The sequence below is a fragment of the Onychomys torridus genome, chromosome 1, assembly GCF_903995425.1.
Source record: "Onychomys torridus chromosome 1, mOncTor1.1, whole genome shotgun sequence".
Classification (NCBI taxonomy): Eukaryota; Metazoa; Chordata; class Mammalia; order Rodentia; family Cricetidae; genus Onychomys; species Onychomys torridus.
This window is the reverse complement of record NC_050443.1, coordinates 78,144,679-78,162,703: the sequence shown is the minus strand read 5'-3', so window position 1 is coordinate 78,162,703 and position 18,025 is coordinate 78,144,679. Positions and strand designations below refer to the sequence as shown.

Here is an 18,025-nt window from a genome sequence, read left to right as displayed (position 1 = left end):
AGATTCCTGGTTCGGGAGAATGATAGTTAATAAACTCAAGTATTTGAGGGATTCCCATGAGTCTGAGACTGCTGTAGGTGCTGTAGAGATGCAAATGATTTCTGGGTATACCAAGGACACTGTAGTAGAGCTCTGGTCGCCTTCCTGGGCTGTCCCTTTGGAAACAGCTCTTACATACTTTTATTTTAGGACATCACCTACTTGCTGTTCTGAACATGCAAGACACTTGACTCTTTTGATGACTTTGAGAAGAGATTCCTAATCCCCTCCGAGGCTGTTCCCTTGCATGCAGCAGCCAGAGTCCTGTGTGCCCTTCTTTCAAATTGCAGCTTGAATCTTGCTTCTTTTAAGCAAGGCTTTTCCCAAGATCCAGGTATCTCAGACTGATGTATCTGCTTTGAAAGGGTAATTAGATTTGCACATATACATAACTCCAGTATGTGCTTGACTAGGGGCGTGGTGATAGCTTTGTCAGCAAGATGAAGAAGTATGGGCCAAATGACAGAGAAAACACGTTGATAACTGCTTAATGAGTCACTATCAGCCTGGAAGGAAAGTTTTAATAACATGACACAGGGTTCTGGTTTTGATCTAGTGCTGTTTAACATGTCTGCTCATTCCAGTACTTACCAGCGAAGTATTTGTTGATTACCTCCTGTTGGACAATGCAGCATGCTTGGGTGATATAAGGTGAGCAGGAGATGTGTTCTTCCTTCCAGGTGTGTTACAGTGTAAGCGCTTGAACCAGGAAGACTTCCTAGGCTAATGCAGTGATGATAGGGAGTTTGTAGATGAGGTGATCATAGTGTATAATCATGAAGATCTCGGAGGACTGGAAAGGTAGAAGATGTATTCAACCCATCTTAAATTTCAAGAGGAAATGTAATTGGGATAAGAATATAGTATGAGAAGAGGGAGGCTTGCTATGTGGATAACAGTTCTGTTTATTTGTCTGTTTATGTATTTTATTTAAAATTGTGTGTGGTTTTGAGCATGTGAGTGAAGTGCTCATGGAAGCCAGACGAGGGCGTCAGGTTTCCCGAACTAGAGTTATAGGTGGTGTGAGCTACCCAGCATGAGTGCTAGGAATCAAACGCTAGTACTCTATGAGTACTGTGTGCTCATAACCACTAGGCCACCTCTCCAACCCCAACAACTTTATTGAAAAGGGCATGGAGAACCTTTAGTCACTACTCAAGTCAGTGTTGATAATCAGTGAGGTCTAAGTTGTTAGAAAAAGTTGAGTTACATCCATAGACATGTAGAATCCAGAATGAGAAATGCTGGGGCCTTTCTGCTTTGCTGACTTTTAAAAATGATCTCAAGGTAGTTTCCCAGGCTATTTTTCAATGTTCGACACACTGTAAGAAAGCATAACTAAACATGTCAGTTTATATTTCCTAGGACCGGAGAAAACCAGAATTAATAGGAATCAAAACAGTCAGCAGTGACTTAGTGTATGTTCTGCAGTGACAATCTCAACAGTGATGGGCCTGCTCCCATTCCAGGGAAAGGAAGGGAAGTGACACTTGCTGAAGCTGTTTTCCTAAAGGCCTGTGTGTAGTGACACTAAGAGACGGCCGGGACACCAACACTAACAGGTCATAGATTAGGTGTTGAGTCTGGAGGCCTGTGCTGGACGAAACAGATGATTGCAGCATTGAGGTTCATGGTCTTGGGTGGCTACAGCCATAGTGTCAGCTGTGACCTTTTGCATTTTGGAGCTCATTGTCCTTATTTAGGCTTGTGTGGTTGCTGGCACAGTTCAGCCCCTTGTGGTTGTAAGACTCAGGTCCCTAGTTTTTGCTGGTTGAAATCTGGGGCTACTGTCAACTCCAGAGAGGCTGCTATAGTTCCTTGCCAGGTCCCCTACCCCATAGGTCCTGTCATGCTTTAAGCTCTTTTTTTAGGAAGGGCTAGTCCCTGGAGAGCTTACCTGATGAGGTCAGACCGAGTGAGAGTATTAATGTGGGCTGCCGCAGGATTCCAGAGACTGGGTGGCTTCAACAGAAATGTGTTTTCTCATAGATCTGAAAGCAGGAAGTGTGAGATCAGAGTACCCACATGGTGTGGGGAGGGCTCCCTTCCTGGCCTGCAGATGGCTGTCTTCTCACAGTGTCCTCCTGTAGCCTTTCTTCTGTGCATGAATAGAGAGGGCCAGTTCTAGGGCCACCGGTCCTATAGTATTAAGACCCTAACCACATGACCTCATTTAACCTTAGTGCCTAAACACCTCATCTCTAACATATTTACATTGGGATTTAGAACCTCAACAGTGGATGTAAGCAGACAAGATTCAGTCCATAGCACCTTGATAATCTTCTTTTTGATTAACTTATAATCAACATGGGATCGTCATTATATCTCCAGATTCCTTTCATCCTATAAAATAACAGGATCTGGAAGGAGTATGGTAGCCTTTCATTTCACAGTCCTAATATCTGAGGGCATGAGATTATATGGGACATAAATGACAGGGGGTGGAAATCTTAGGTGAGGGCAGGCGTGTGAGAAGGGCAAGCCTCTACAGACAGGCTAAGAGCATTTAGTTGTCACGAGCGGTGCATTGTGGGTAGAACAGCAGAAGGGAGAGGCCCACGGAGGCCTGCTGTGTTGTGAAGAGCACTGGAGTTCAACACAAAGGGTGTGTCTGGGAAAAGCACTTTTGGAGCGAGATCAATGCATTTGATGTATGATATGGTACTGATGCTGGGGTTTAGGGCCGCGTGGGAACGGTGGATTGATGGGTAGAGAGTGAAGCAGTGGAGACTGGCTTTTTCAGTTGTTGTGCTTGAACCCTGATTGTGCCACTTGGCAACTTCAGTTTCCCACCTGTAGGATGGCAGTGATGTACAAAGTCTATGGACTCATGTGAGGGTTAAATGAAATATGTATTTCATGTTTTTAGTCCACTGCCTAGCACACAGCAAATCCTAAATAAATGTGTATTTGCTCAACACAATTATTAAGTCAATGAATGTATATGATGTTCCAGATGCATTTTTTAAATGTAACTCATAACTGACCTTAAACTTGTAATCCTCTTGCCCCAGTCTCCTAATTCCTGGAATTAGAAGCATGTATTACCACACATGACTTTTATCTCTTTTTAAATAGAGATATAGTTACCTTTGATCAAAAAGTAATATCTAATCATCGATTTTTAGACCTTGTGATCACTTAGTTCTAGAACAGGGCTTTTCTCACTGTTGGTCCTGATTACTGATACACAAGGACCTCAAGCATCTCTGGAGCCTCATTTCAATGTTGTGATTTCCGTTGGCCACTGTTGAAATACATGTTTTGGACAGTTGGACGGCAGTGTTCTGTTTGGATGGAGGAGGTTGGATTTCAGAAGGAGAAAAGCCTTTTATTGGTGCTGAACAGGTGGTAACTGGGAGTGAAGGAGGAGATGCAGCTGAGAGCACCAAGGAGGCACAGCAGCAGCAGGCCTGTGGGCTGGAAATGGGGGAGAGTGAGGAGAGCAGACCCTGGTCAGTGCTGGATTGCTGGCAGTTCGTTCTGTAGCATGGTGCTTCCTGACTGCTGTGGAAGATTTAGCATGATATAAATATATACTGAAAATTGCATTTAGTGTGGGAAATTTATAGGCCATAACCCTTCTAGTTCCCAGGAAAAAACAATTTTAAAAATCAATGGGCAGTGTTAACAACATGTCTAGAAGTACATGTATAGTGTGTTAGAGATGTCACAGTTGTGGAAAGGACAGTAGAGAACTGACCCCAATGATCAGAAGTCTGGAGAACACGAAAGGTTTGTACTTATCAGAGATGAAGAGAGAAAGTGACTTAGGTCTTGCTCTACTAGGTAGCACTAGTATTTTAAATTGTGAGTTTGTAGCCTGTGATATTTCTAGTTGTCTCAGAAAATTTAACCCCAGGCAGGCGTCAGAGCCTCTGTAACCGCAGTCTAAGTGGGAACCTTTAAACTCTCTTCTGGCCTAGGAGAGGAGAAACCTGGAGTTGAGACTGTTGCTGGTGGGGAAGCCTGAGGCCTTGTGGTATGTTCTTCTGTGTTCTCCAGGAGGACTGCCGACCGGTGACATGGGGTGCTAAGCAAGATCAGTGGATAGAGCATAAGGGAGGCACTGGAGGCTGTTAGGGCCAATGAGCTACAGTGAGTCACTGAGCAAATGAAGAATGGGGGTGCTTTAGGGAATGCAATTTGGAAAAGCTAGAGCTGACCCGGGAAGCCAGCTAGGCGGCTTTTAGCTGGATGAAGAGGATGATGATGGCTGTGGGTTTAGAGGTGAACAGATTAGAAATGGTGTTTTAAATCAGTCCCTTCCTCAGGCCCCTAGATTCTGAGACAGTGGGCACTGCTCCCAGAGGCATTCTGTCTCCAACTGCTAGGACATCCACTCTTGCAGCTGTCCTGGGTCTCTGCATAGTCTCACTTTGGATTTTTTTGTTTGTTTGTTTGTTTGTTTGGGCATGTTTTTATTTCTTCTTTTCTAATTCCTCCAGTATTGATGTTCCTCTGAAATCTGTTCTAGGTTCTGCTCTCTCTCATTCTCACAGTCTTAAGGGTGATCTCATTCCCTCTGCTCATGTTATGATGTTATGAAATGTTGTAATGTTTCATAACATTAATAGCATCTGTGTGCTAATGATTGCCACATTTTTATCCCTGGCCAAGGTCTATCTCCTCAACACCAGTCTCTATATTGAACAAATACCCCACACTGCTACTGATGTGGCATAGGCACCTCAGTCTCAAGTAAAACTTCCCAAGTGGCTTTTCTTATGCTCCCTGTCCCACACAATGGCCTCACCATTGTCTTAGCTCCTGGTGTGATGTGATGAGCAGGCACCTGTGTTATCATTCAGATCACAACCCAGATTCCTTTATTATTCTGCAGGTCCCCTCATCTTCCGCTGCCTCCACGGGTCACTCTGACAGGGCTGTTTCCACTCCTGCCTGAGCTCATTGTCTGCTAGCTTCCTCAGTTCTCCAGCTTTTGTGTGTGTCGGAGGGATAGGGAGACAGTGAAGCTGTGATTCCTCAGCTTCCTGCTCTGGCTCCCTCCCACCTTGCTTCCCCCACTCATTATGGACTCACCTTCTGGAATGCTAAGGCAAAATAAACCCCTTCTTCCTGTCCTTGCCTTTGGTCATGGTGTTTAATCATAGCAACAGAAAAGTAAGTGGTACAACATTTGACAGTGCTAATAGCCAGAATATACAAAGAAGTAAGGAAGTTAGTTAACAAGAAATTAAAACAGCCCAGTCAATAATAAATGGGCTAATGAAATGAACAATTCTTAAAAGATGAAATAAAGTGATCAATAAACACAAGAAAACAGTTCCCATTCACTAGACATCAAAAAATGCAAATCAAAACCACCAAAATTCCATGCCACCGCAGTAAGAAAGACAGTCATGAAGAAACAGTTAACACTGTGTTGGCAAGGATGTCCAGCCCCTGTGGAAGGCACTAAAAGTATATCATATATGACCCATGTGTGGCACTCCTGGACATTACTCAAAGGTCTGAGTCAGTGCATCACGGAGATAGTTGCACATCACTGTTTACAGCAGATCTGTTCACAGTGGCTAAGTTATGCAACCAGCCTGGATGTCCGACAATGGAGGGATGGGTCAAGAAAACATATGGCCAGGTGGCAGTGGCACGCGCCTTTAATCCCAGTACTTGGGAGGCAGAGCCAGGCGGATCGCTATGAGTTCGAGGCCATCCTGGTTTACAGAGTGAGATCCGGGACAGGCACCAAAACTACACAGAGAAACCTTATCTCAAAAAACCCAAAACCAAGGAAACGCAAAAAGAAAATGTATGTGCACAATGTAATTGTTTTCAATCATAAAGAGGATGTGGAATCAATTGGAGAGAATCATAGTAAGCCTATTTAAGCCAGTCCACAAAAGATGAAATATTATATGCTTTCTGTCATTGTAGTTTCTAGATTTTATATAAAAACATAAAAGCATGTTAGTATATAGGCTATGAAAGTAGGAATAAAGTTGTCTGTGGGGATCAAGGTGACCAATGACAGGAGCTATGATGCTCAGGGTCTTAGCTTGGGTTACAGTTGCTGTCATGAAACCGCAGGCAACTTGGGGGTGAAAGAATTTATTTGGCTTACACGTCTACATCATGATCCACCATTGAAGGAAGTCATGACAGGAACTCAAGCAGGGCAGGAACCTGGAAGCAGCAGCTGACACAGAGGCCACGGAGGGGTGCTGCTTACTGGCTTGCTCCACATGGCTTGCTCAGCCTGCTTTCTTATAGAACCAAGCTGTTTTTATCATCTGAATTGTGCTTCACCCATGTATTTGTCAGGATACGTGACTGCAGCTGCCTTACTGTAGCTTTCTTACTGTAGGTGCTATGGTCTGGTAGCATAAGACCTCAACTGCAATTCTTCAATATTTTCATGGCTTTTCTGGTTCTTTTGTATTTCTGTATCATTCCTTTTAGAATCAGCTTCTCAGTTTCCAAAGGAAGTAGAGATAGTAATGTTTGATTTAAAAAAATCAAATCAAAGCTGTGGTAGTTTTGATTGTGATTGCTTGGCCACTGCAAATTAGTTAGGGAAATAATCACTAACAGTATGAGTCCTCATTCTGTGTGTCTCCATTTATTCCACTGATTTACCATCTCAGCAATATTTTATGGTTTCTAAGTTGAAATCTTTGACATCCTTCATTAGATTTATTCTTAGTTATTTGTTGATAGTATATATAAGCAGCAATTAGTTTATAAAATTTCTTCTGGAATCTTGGACTTGACCAAATTTATTTCTAGTGGAGTTGAATTGTAGATCCCTTTTGATTTTTCTGTGTTCACAACTGTAGCAGGAATCTTAACAGGTCGTATTAATAAAAATCAAACCAGTTATTGGGGTGAATGCTGGAAGATTAGGGAAGCAGAACAAGCCACAGCTACCTCACCTTGCCAATTCCTCAGCTAGCTGATCTGTTTCCTCAGACTGGAAGCCTCTGAGTCCTCATCCAAATGGGTCTCAGCTGAACTGCTGCTCAAAAGCCTGAAAGCTTAACCAGCAAAATGCTTCTAGTTCCTGGTTTTCATGCCTTATATTCCTTTCTGCTTTCTGCCCTCACTTTCTGGGATTAAAGGCGTGTGTCACCATGCCTGGCTGTTTCCAATGTGGCCTTGAACTCACAGAGATCCAGACGGATTTCTGCCTCTGGAATGCTAGGATTAAAGGCGTGTGCTACTACTGCCTACACTCTATGTTTAATATTGTGGCTGTTCTGTCTCTGATCCCAGGTAAGTTTATTAGGGTGCACGATATTTTGGGGAATACGATACCACCACACACAACCATAATATTTCCAAATACATGCTTTTGATTTTTACTTTCTTGTGCTGTGACTTCTTTCCTTTTTAAAACTAGTTTGTGTTAACTTCACAAAGCAAAGGGTTTCCTTGTGCCTATGTCCATACCTGTGCACACACATGCCTGACCACACCAGCCCTGGGTTACTGTCGTCTCCAGTGCTTCCTCTCTTGGTTTCATGCCCTGTCCTCGGGTGCCTTGACTGCTCAGACTTCAAAGGACTGGGTTGAATAAAGTGCTGACTGTGGATGTCTTGTCTGCGCTCTTTCTGGTTTTCAGTGTTAATTGCAGCTGTTGAGCATTATTATTATACTGCTCAGAAGTGTTTTTGTGATGGTCTTGCTGTGTTTCAGTGTTACTATTATGTGTAGTTGGAATTTTCTTTGGGTTACCAACTAGCTCCCAAATAAAGACAAGGAGACTTATTATTAATTATGAATGCTCGGCCTTAGCGTAGGCTTGTCCCACTAGCTCTTTTAGCTTAATTTAACCTGTTTCTGTTCATCTATGTTTTGCCTCAGAGGTTTTTACCTTTCTTTCATTCTGTATGTCCTACTTTCCTGCTTCCTTTGTGTCTGTCTGGCCCCTGGTGTATTCCTGCTGTTTCCTTTTCTTTCTCCTTTTTTTCTGAGCCTAAAATCCTCCTCCTCCTTACTCTCCCTGCCCAGAAGTGCACCTGTATCTCCTCCCTCGCTATTGGCCATTCGGCTTTTAAAAAATTTGTTTGTTTGTTTGTTTGTTTTGTTTTTAAAGACAGGGTTTCTCTGTGTAGCTTTGGCACCTTTCCTGGAACTCCCTATGTAGCCCAGGTTGGCCTCGAACTCACAGTGATCAGCCTGCCTCTGCCTCCCTAGTGCTAGGACTAAAGGCGTGTGCCACCACTGGCCGACCATTCAGCTTTTTATGAAACCAATCAGATGCCTTAGGCAAGCAAGGTAAAACAACAGCACATCTTTACATAGTTAAACAAATATTCTGCAACATAAGCAAATGTAACACATCTTTACATAGTTAATCGAATGAAACACATCTTTGCATAGGTAAACAAATTCAGCACATCTTTGCCTAGTTAAATATTCCACAACACTTGTGTTGTCAGGCAAATTGAAATACTTTGTCTCTGAAAGATTTAATACAGCTGGTATCTTACCAGCAAGCCTCTGAGCCTGGTCTGGGTAAGCAGACAAGACATTTTGTTTTGATGTTTTTAGTGCAAAGACTTGAAAGAGGCTCTCATAGGTCCTTTTCAAGTACTGCCACTGAGCTGTTCTCTCAGCCTGAGAAGGTTCTAATTATCTCTAATTTTTTTAAAGATTTATTTATTATGTGTACAGTGTTCTGCCTGCATGTATGCCTGCAGGCCAGAAGAGGACACCAGATCTCATTACAGGTGGTTGTGAGGCACCATGTGGGTGCTGGGAATTGAACTCAGGACCTCTGGAAGAACAGCCAGTGCTCTTAACCTCTGAGCCATCTCTCCAGGCCCTTATCTTTAATTTTTTTTTTAAAGATTTATTTATTTGTTTATTTTATGTATGAGTTCTTTGCCTGCATGTATGACTTTATGCCAGCAGAGGGCATCAGATCCTACCAGAGATGGTTGTGAGCCACTATGTGGGTGTTGAGAACTGAACTCAGAACCTCTGGAAGAGCAGCCAGTGCTCTTAACCTCTTAGCCAACTTTGCAGCCCCTAAATCTAATTAAACAGGTAGTAATTGTTCATATTTTCTACTTCTTTAGATATGGAAACTAGTGGTTTGGGGGCAGTTTGACTACTTTATCTAAATTAAACTTACTGACATGAAGTTATTTGTGAGTCTCCCTTAATTCCTCCAGATGCCTAAGGGATCTCTAGAGAGTTCTCTTCCTCATGGTGTGCTGCTGTCTGTCGTCAGAAGGCCACCATGGAGCAGAGCTTTCCTTGGTTCGCAGTTCTGGAATCCACATAGCAAGCACAGGCTCTCATGGCCCCTGGTGGATGGCGGTGGATGCAGGATCGAGCAGGGGCGGCGTGGGCTGGGTCAGGCTGGTCCCTTTAGTAACAGCCTATCCTGAGCACTGAAAGGGTCACGTGAGAGCGCATCCCCAATGATATCCTACCTGACCTCACTTTTTAAAGCTTCTATTACCTACCAGTACCACGACCCCGAGGACTGGGTTTCCCATCATGTCAGCCTATGGGAGACACAGTTAAACTGGGTAAAAGCCAGAGCAGCTGGCAATTTGTTTTCAGGCATCAAACTTTTTCTCTCCTCTAACTGACCTTTCACCCCTCCTCCGCCCTCCCCACGCACACCAAGTTTGCTGTTATTGTTTTATTCAGGACAATGCCTGTTTTTGCTCAGGTGGTTGCTATAACCACACACCAGCCTTCTTGTTTACTGCCCAACCCCATTCACCTTATGTGAGAAGGAAGAGCGTTCTCTTTTATTTTATTTTAATTACTAACTTGTAGTAATTGTACAAACTAAAGAGTCTGCTGTGGCATTTCTTTGCATTAATCATGGCTGCCCTTCCTCTAGCCTCGACTGTCCCTGCTCTCAGCCCTCCACAGACCCTGATAGTTCCCACATAGTGCTTTCAAAAGTACAGATATAATGCCTCCTTCCAATGCCTTCTGAATAAAAGCCTGAGTTCTTTCCACGGTGTGTGGGGCCTTGCACAATCCATGCCCTTTGTCTCCTTTGGTCCCTGTCATCCCTGCATTTCTCTCTCACTTCACCCCTCCCCACAAGCTGCAGGGAGCCATGCTGCTCCCCACAAGCTGCAGGGAGCCATGCTGCTCCCCACAAGCTGCAGGGAACTGTGCTGCTCCCCACAAGCTGCAGTCAACTGTGCTGCCCCCCACAAGCTGCAGGGAGCCATGCTGCTCCCCGGAAGCTCTGGTTTGTTGTTACCCCTCTCAGGCTTGCATGTAGCAGTTCACGTGCCACATGATCAGCGTTAAGTAGAGAAAACACCTTCTCAAGTCTCATTTCCAGAGATTATCGTTAAAATGGGATTGGGTGTTTTCGATATTGGATATATAAATTTTCATTCAGTGTATATCTTTACATTCACAACAATATCTAGCTATCTAGTTTCTAAGAACTTTCATTAAACTCAGTTTCTACACCCCCCTCACCCCCCCCCCCCCCCCCGCCCCGCCGTCAGATAACATTAGGTAACAAGGTGCATCCGTCCTCCGTCACCAGGGTGACGGGTGTAGCTGCTTGATCCCTTCTCCTAGCATGCAGAGTGCAGAGTTTTACCTCAGCTGGGAGCACTAACCTTGACCAGTCACCCAAGTGACTAGATGACTAGCCTTGACCAGTTACCCAAGTGACTAGCTGGTGTGTTTCTCCTTATAGAGGCTTTCCACAGGCGTGAACTCAGGAAGCATCCCCTACTCAGGCACCATCCTGTGTGAAGGCAAAGCAGTTGTTTCTTCCTTGTCAGGCCTTTCCCTCCTCACCCCCGGGAGGATCAGGATGTGCCATGTTATTTTGAAAAGCCCAAATACTTGAAACTTTTCTTCTCCAGTTAGATTTGAAAGGGGCCATTATGAGCCCGGTCTCGATGTGGCAGGGCTCTGAGGGTCTGTTTGGATAGCACTGTAGATCGGAGGGAACGTGACCCTGTCTGTGGGTTTTAAGCCCCTAAGGTAAGATCAGAAAGCGTCTGGGGCAGTGAGAGCCAAATAGTTGAAGTCATACATTAATTATGGTCATGAATCATTTTTATTTTTAAAGTCTTTGCCATTTGACAAGGTTGTTTGCACAGTACCAGTGGAGTTCTAGGCAGCTCCCCTGTAAAGTAACTGCTATTTGTTGGCTCTCTGCGAGTTGATAATACCTATTGTTTTTTAGTAAAAATTGCTTGTTTCCCCTGCTGAAGGAATGGTCTCTATGCAGTTTTTCTTGATAAAGTATTTTGAATTTATAAATGTAGGAAACAGTGATCTTTCAGTTAATCTCCCACTCTATCAATCAAAATATCCATTCTCATGAATGTGCTAATGTTATGTGTAAACTCTGGACATCAGGACATACATTGAGCATCTCTGTTGTACCTCACCCTGTGCTAAGCCTCTAGGACGTGCATGAGAAGATGAGTATCCTTGCCCTTCAGAAAGACCTGCTTAGGAAGAGGACAAGAGACGAACATTCACTGTAGTATGTGTGGTCCTTAGTGCTGTTTGTTGTGGTGCTGTGTGTGGTTTAGAGTGTATATCTAGAGCAAGGAGCAAGTGCCTGCAGCTGCCTGGTGCAGCCAGGGAAGGGAAGCGGAGCAGAGACTATGGCTGAGCTGCCTCTCAGTGGGTTAAGTAAGGCTTGGCTTACCTGCGAGGATGCAGAGAAAATGTGTGGGCAGATACACAGCTTATGAAGAGGCGCAGGAATAAGACATGGAAGATTATGTCCAGGTAAATGCCAGTGGATCAGTATTACTGAATTTGAAGATACAGGGAGATAGGCTGGGGATAAAATAGGGACCATTTCTCAAAGACCTCCCCTTGCACTCAGGTTTCTGTCTAGGTGCCTTTGTAAGAGCATGTTATTATCAGTATAACTAAACACACATAGACACATCAAGAGGAATGGGATGGCGCAGTCCTAAGGCAGCTGCTGAATGACTGGTCTCAGGAGCAAAGGCACCTCTTAGAGTTGACAGTTTTCAGATGACCTCAGCAACTATGAAGAAATTCCCAATAGCCTAGAAGTGTCCTACTGACATGCTCCCAGAGATATTGATGCCATAAAATCCACAGAAAAATGAGCGACTCCCCCAGCCCCCCTGCAAAGGAGACATGCAGGCTAAAAATTGATAGCCAATTTTAATAAATGAAGTAAATCATCATAATGTGAGTTTTCCTCAGACTTCCGCAGTTCCCTAGCGTCTGTCCCTGGCCACAGAAGAGCTAGCTACTCTTCTGTCACCACAGGTAGGTCTTGTCTGCTGGTGGGTTTTAGATCAAGAGTGGGACACACTATCCTTGTTTTGCTTCTGCTTTCTTCATTCAGCATGTTTTTGAGATTTATTCATATTCTTGTGTGTATCAGTTACTCTCAGTAGACTGTTACCATACAGGTCTTAATTTGGTTCTTAGTGTCCTGGTTGGTGGATATTTGGATTGTTTTCTGTGACTTTTTCTTTCTTTTTTTTAGACGGTGTCTTCTGTAGCTTTGGCTGGCTTTGAACTGACTATGTAGCTCAAGCTGGCCTTGAACTTTTGATCTTCCTGCCTCTACTTCCCAAGTTCTAGGATTACAGGGGTACACATCTACACCTGGCTTCTGTGAGCATTCTGAAACAGATCTTGTGGACTTATATTTTTGTCTCTTTTGGGTAAGCATTTATGATTAGAATTGCTGGACCAAAGGTTAGATGTATTTTAAATTTCATAAGAAACTGCCTTTCAAAATGTTGGTATTATTTAACTTGCTAGCAGTGTACGTACAATCCAGTTGCTCCCCACCCTTATCATCACGTAACGTTAGTTCTCATGGGTGTGAAACAGTACCTCATCGTGAATGTCATTTACATTCATCTCGAGACTAAGATGTTAAATTCCGTTTTCTGTGCTTACTTCACTTTTTTCTCTTTGTAATCAATTTTTAGTCTACAAAATAGTGGACGTCATCATGGTAGTTTCATACATACATACATACATACATACATACATACATACATACATATATGCCCTTGTAATTTGCTCATAGTTCCCCCTCTATCACCTTGCCTCGTCCCCCTCTCCTGCTCCCCTATCTCTGTCCAATGCAGATTGCCGTGGTGCTGGCACAATGTGTTTTCTAGCCAGTGTATACTGTCTCCTGGGTGACCCTTGCAGCTTTTGATGTCCTTGGTGTCCTTGGTGCTGACAGGAATGGGCCACCCATATAGTTCTTCTTTTCATTCCCCTGGGCAGAGGTTGTTAGGCACTTTGTGTGTGTGTATTTATTGGTGATTTATTATTTTTTCCTTTTGAGAATGTCTCTTCAGTTCATTTGCCCATTCATTGAACAAATAATCTGTGGGGTTTGGGGTGTGTGTTTAATTTTGGGTTGTTTTATTTTATTTTGGGAACTGAGGACCAAGCCCAGGGCCAACCACTCTACCACTGAACTCGGTCTCCAGCCCGTTGAGTTTTCTCTAATAGCCGTGGCTATGGCTCCCATCAGATGAAGACCTCCCACTCCGTAGACTCTCTTCCTCCTGCTGACCCTGGCTTTGCTGTGCAGCCTTTTGACTGCACACAGCACCGTGGGCCGATCCCGCTGTGCGGCTGGAGTCCTTGCAGAAAGTCTTTGTGCCCATATCTCCAAGCTGCCCATGCTTATGTCTTGAAGTAGTTTTGTTTGTTTTGTTTTTCTCTAGCAGTTTCAGAGTTTTAGGAGTTAAAGTCTTTGATCCACATTGTTTTTTTGCAGAGTGAGAGGGTCTGATTTCCTTCTCCTTTATGAGGATACCCAGCTTCCCCTGCACCGTTTGTGGAAGGGTGTCTTTCCCCTGGTGTGGCTCCCGCAGAGTTCTTTGGTTTTGCTCCTCTCTCCCAGTTTGAAGATTACATTTTCACTTTCCTCATGGTATTTCTAGATGAACAGACATTCCTGGTTCTGGTAAACTAGTTAAATGATTGTGTTCTCTCTCTCCCTCCCCCCCCTACCCCCCCATCTCTCTTTTTCTCTGTGTGTGTGTGTGTGTGTGTGTGTGTGTGTGTGTGTGTGTGTATGTATGTATGTATGTATGTGCATCACATGTGTGCCTGGTACCCATGGAGACCAGAAGAGGACATTGAGACCCCTGGAACTGGAATTACAGATGGCTGTATGCTTCCTCGTGGGTTCTGGCAACCAAACCTGGGTCCTCTGTAAAACCAGTGTTCTTCACCACTGAGGCATCTCTCCAGCCCCTTGTTTGAGACAGGGTCTCACTACTCTGTCACCACTGGTCTCAAAATCCTGGGCTCAAGTCATCTTACCTCTGCCATCCAAATATCTACATGTAGAAGAGCACCTGGTTATTGATCTATTTCTCGTCTTTATGTTAGTAACATACTTCCTTGAATATGCAACTACAGAAAACCTTGCTATTTTAAGATTGGTTTGTTACTTCTAGTAATTTATATAAAGCCCCATGAATCCCCATGTCTCTGCTTCCCAGCAATGAAATTACAAGCTTGTGCTGTCATGTCCAGCTTTTATACAAGTGCTGGGAATTGAACTCAGGTCCTCATGCTTGAGCAACAGGCTCCTTTCTGACTAAGCCATCTTTACGGCCCCTCAACCCGATCATTTTCTAAAGTGCTTTCATCCCTCTAGAGTCCTTCGCCTTAACTATGTTGTAGCAGAGGTAGGCATTTCAGAGCGCTGTTATTTTAGGATTGTGATCCTGTTACTTCATTATGTTTGAATCTAGAAATAATTGGTTAGTTCAGGGTTGGTTCTGTTTATCCTAGAAGTTTTATAATTCATGTCTGTGACTCTCTGTGTTTAGACTTTGTAATTAACTCACTTACATTTTTCTACAACTTGTATTTCTAGGCTTCATAGAGCCCAGTGTGCAATTAAACAGACTCAGGTAACTGTTCAGAGAATTGGAAAGGAAATTGAAGAAAAACTAAGACTCACATCAACAAGCAATGAGCTGGTAGGTTTTGTACAAGTACCTTTTCAAACTCCTTGTTTTCTTCAAGTGATTATCATATTATTCTTGGAAAAAAATCTCTAGACAGTATCAATAATGATGCTAATAATGTTGTGTTAAGATGGCTGCTGGTGTATTTTAAATGTTAGAAATAAAAGTTCCCATTTACTAATAACATAAGGTAAATCTGTCATAGTCTGTTAGATGAAACTTGAGATTATATGTCATTACTTGGAGGGTGACTAGCAGACTGTTTGATTAACGTCTTATAAATATGAAGTCTATAGTGAGTGAAAAAGGCTACCAGGACGAGGTGGGGGTGGGGAGACCGATAGGGACTAATTTACTGAAAGTAAGCATTTAGGTGGGTACCAATGGCTCAGCCGCTACGGTCCCTGCCACCAAACTTAACGACTTGAGTGTGATCCTTGGGACTCAGGTGGCAGAAGGAAAAGAGCCCACTCCTACATGTTGTTCTCTGACTTATATGACACACACACTTACAGATACTAAATGAATAAATAAATGCAAAAACACATTTCATTGGTATATATTCATAATGCTGGATTTGATGAAGACAGTTTCTTAAAATTTAATTTGTACTTTGATTATATTTACCCAGGATTAATCTACTTTTAAAAGATGGATTTTAAAATCAATAGGATCAAACATAAGAGGCCCATTTGTGAACAGTGTTTACCTTTAGAGAAATGTGGGTTTGGTGAGGCATTCCAAAGAAACCGTGACCTCGGTCCAGATGGGTGGATTGCAGATCTTCATAGAATTGGGTGCTTTTTTATACTCTTCCTTGAGAGGGAAAGAGTGGCAGCTTAGGAATGACTGTTCCTGTCTCTGTGAGCCAGGTATGAGCACTAAACTACACTGTGCTTCACGAACTATGCACAGCTTTCTAATGCGCTACGGGGTACAAAAATACTTAAAATGCACAACTTGCCATGAAGTCACAGGAATTATTTGCACGCAGGAACTATTATCTCACATACGGAGCCTTTCCTCACTGTCACTTGTACACACTTATTCAAAGGCACCTCTTACACTGAAGGTTTGTCTACACAGTCACACGCTCCTGGAGTTCCAGGAGGCATGTGTGCAGGCTACCAATGCACATTCTGTCTCCTAGGATTTGAGCTCAATGGATTTGTTCAACCTGTCAAAATTTGCTGATATTGGCAGTCCCCACAGTTGAACTTCATACATGCACTTGTGCTGTCCCTGGCACATAGCAGATGTCCAATAGTACCCAAGTAACAGTTGTAGCTGTTTGGGCCTTTATAGCACTTTCTTTGTCTATGGACAATCTTCCATGCTAGAGAAACAACTGTACATTGTGTTATAACTTAGGATTAATAAAGGACTAAATTCCAGGCTGTGAGTATATTGTAGGGGGAGGAATAAGTGTCAGGTTTTAATCCTTTCTGCAGTGCACAAAAATGCTGCATTTTTAGGACCCTTGTCTGGGGAGAACTTGCTAGGTTTTATTTATCTTACTTTCCCAGGCAGGACTTGCGTCATTAAGTGGCTGCATATGCTTTGTCTCAGTGTGGAAACATGTATGCTTAATCCTGTTTTTCTAAAATCTAAGTGATGACACACGGAGTCAGGTGATAGAATGTGTGAGTTTACCGAGGTTCAAAGGGTCACTCTGTGGTTTATGCTGCCTAGTTAACACAGAAGGAAGTCAAGGACTTTTGAACTGGAAGTGAACCTCGAAATCATCTAGTTCCCTAATAACCCCATTGAAAATCACACCCTAGTACACCCAGTTCCCTCTCCTGCTTGGTTTTCACTGTAGTATTTATTCCCACCTAACATGATATCTACTTAATATATTTTTGTCTCTCTAAACTCTATGAGACTTGGGATCCCCACCCTCCTACGTCTCCTTCTTCCTTCAGTTTTTCCTTCCCTCCTCCCCTCCCTCCCTCCCTCCCAACCTCTCCTCCCATGTGATTCCCAACATCTAGACAAATGTTTGCTCATAGTAGATATGAAGTAAGTATTAAATATTCGTTGAATTTAAGGTGACTCCATTAGGCTGGAGACATGGCTCATTAGTTAGAGTGCTTGATTCTCTTTTAGAGGACCCAGATTCAATTCCCAGCACCCACAGCGGGGGACAACCGCCTATAACTCAAACTCCAGGGGACTGATGCCCTCTTCTAGCCTCCATGGGCTCTTGTACACATGTGGCATACATACAAACCGGGACACAAATATACATATAAATAAACATTAAAATAGAAAGAATCCAGCACAATGCCTTGTTATAAACTCTAAGTTTACTTGTAGCATATTAGAAGTACTGTTACCTTTGCAAATTGGTCCAAGTCCATTTACTCCATCCCAAGTATTTTTAGTATATATGAATCGCTCTTCACTCTAACCCAAGCGAAAGGGTATATTTGATGCCGAAATCCATCAGTTATCCTTTTCAAACCTTTTCTTAGTTAGCCTTAAGTAATTGTCTGTTACGAGGTACAGAGTTTATAGGTGATGCCTTGCAAAGATTTGGCATCTTGTCGAATTACATCCATGCCCAACATGAACTCTGGCATTGAACTATATTTCCTAGGAAATGTCTGCTGCCGTTATCATGGCTTTTATATTGTGTCTGGAATTTTGTTAGCTGCTTTTGTTGCTGTAGTTATGTGTCTTTTAACTTTTTTGTTTTGTTGTGGTGCTATGCTGGAGCACATTGGTTGAGTTTAGAATGTTAACCCCACTTTGTATTCCTGAGGGAAATCTTCTTGGTCATAATAAATTATTTTTATCATATTACTGTGTTCAATTTGTTAAAAAATTTAGAGAATGTTTTGTTTTTATTTTCACGGGGAATATTGGTCTGTATTTTGTTTTCTTGCTATCTTTTTTGTGTTGAGGGTGATGAATGCATGTGTGTGCAGTTTTCCATATTTGTGTGTTTGGAGGCTAGAGAAGGATGTTAGGAACCCTCCACTATCACCCTCTGCCTTATCCCTTGAGACAGGCTCTTCCGCAGTTTTTGACTAGGCTGGTGTCCAGTGAGCCCAGTG

At 43.1% G+C, this 18,025-nt stretch overlaps 1 protein-coding gene across 1 annotated transcript in view; it reads left to right on the top strand.

Moving 5' to 3' along the window:
* The window catches only part of LOC118574406 (UV radiation resistance-associated protein-like), a 110,210-nt gene that overhangs the window by 57,374 nt on the left and 34,811 nt on the right, over nt 1-18,025 (top strand). Inside the window, exon 3 of the mRNA XM_036175341.1 lies at nt 14,870-14,975. The gene's annotated coding sequence lies outside the window, so the exon portion shown is untranslated. The remainder of the gene's footprint in view (nt 1-14,869; nt 14,976-18,025) is intronic.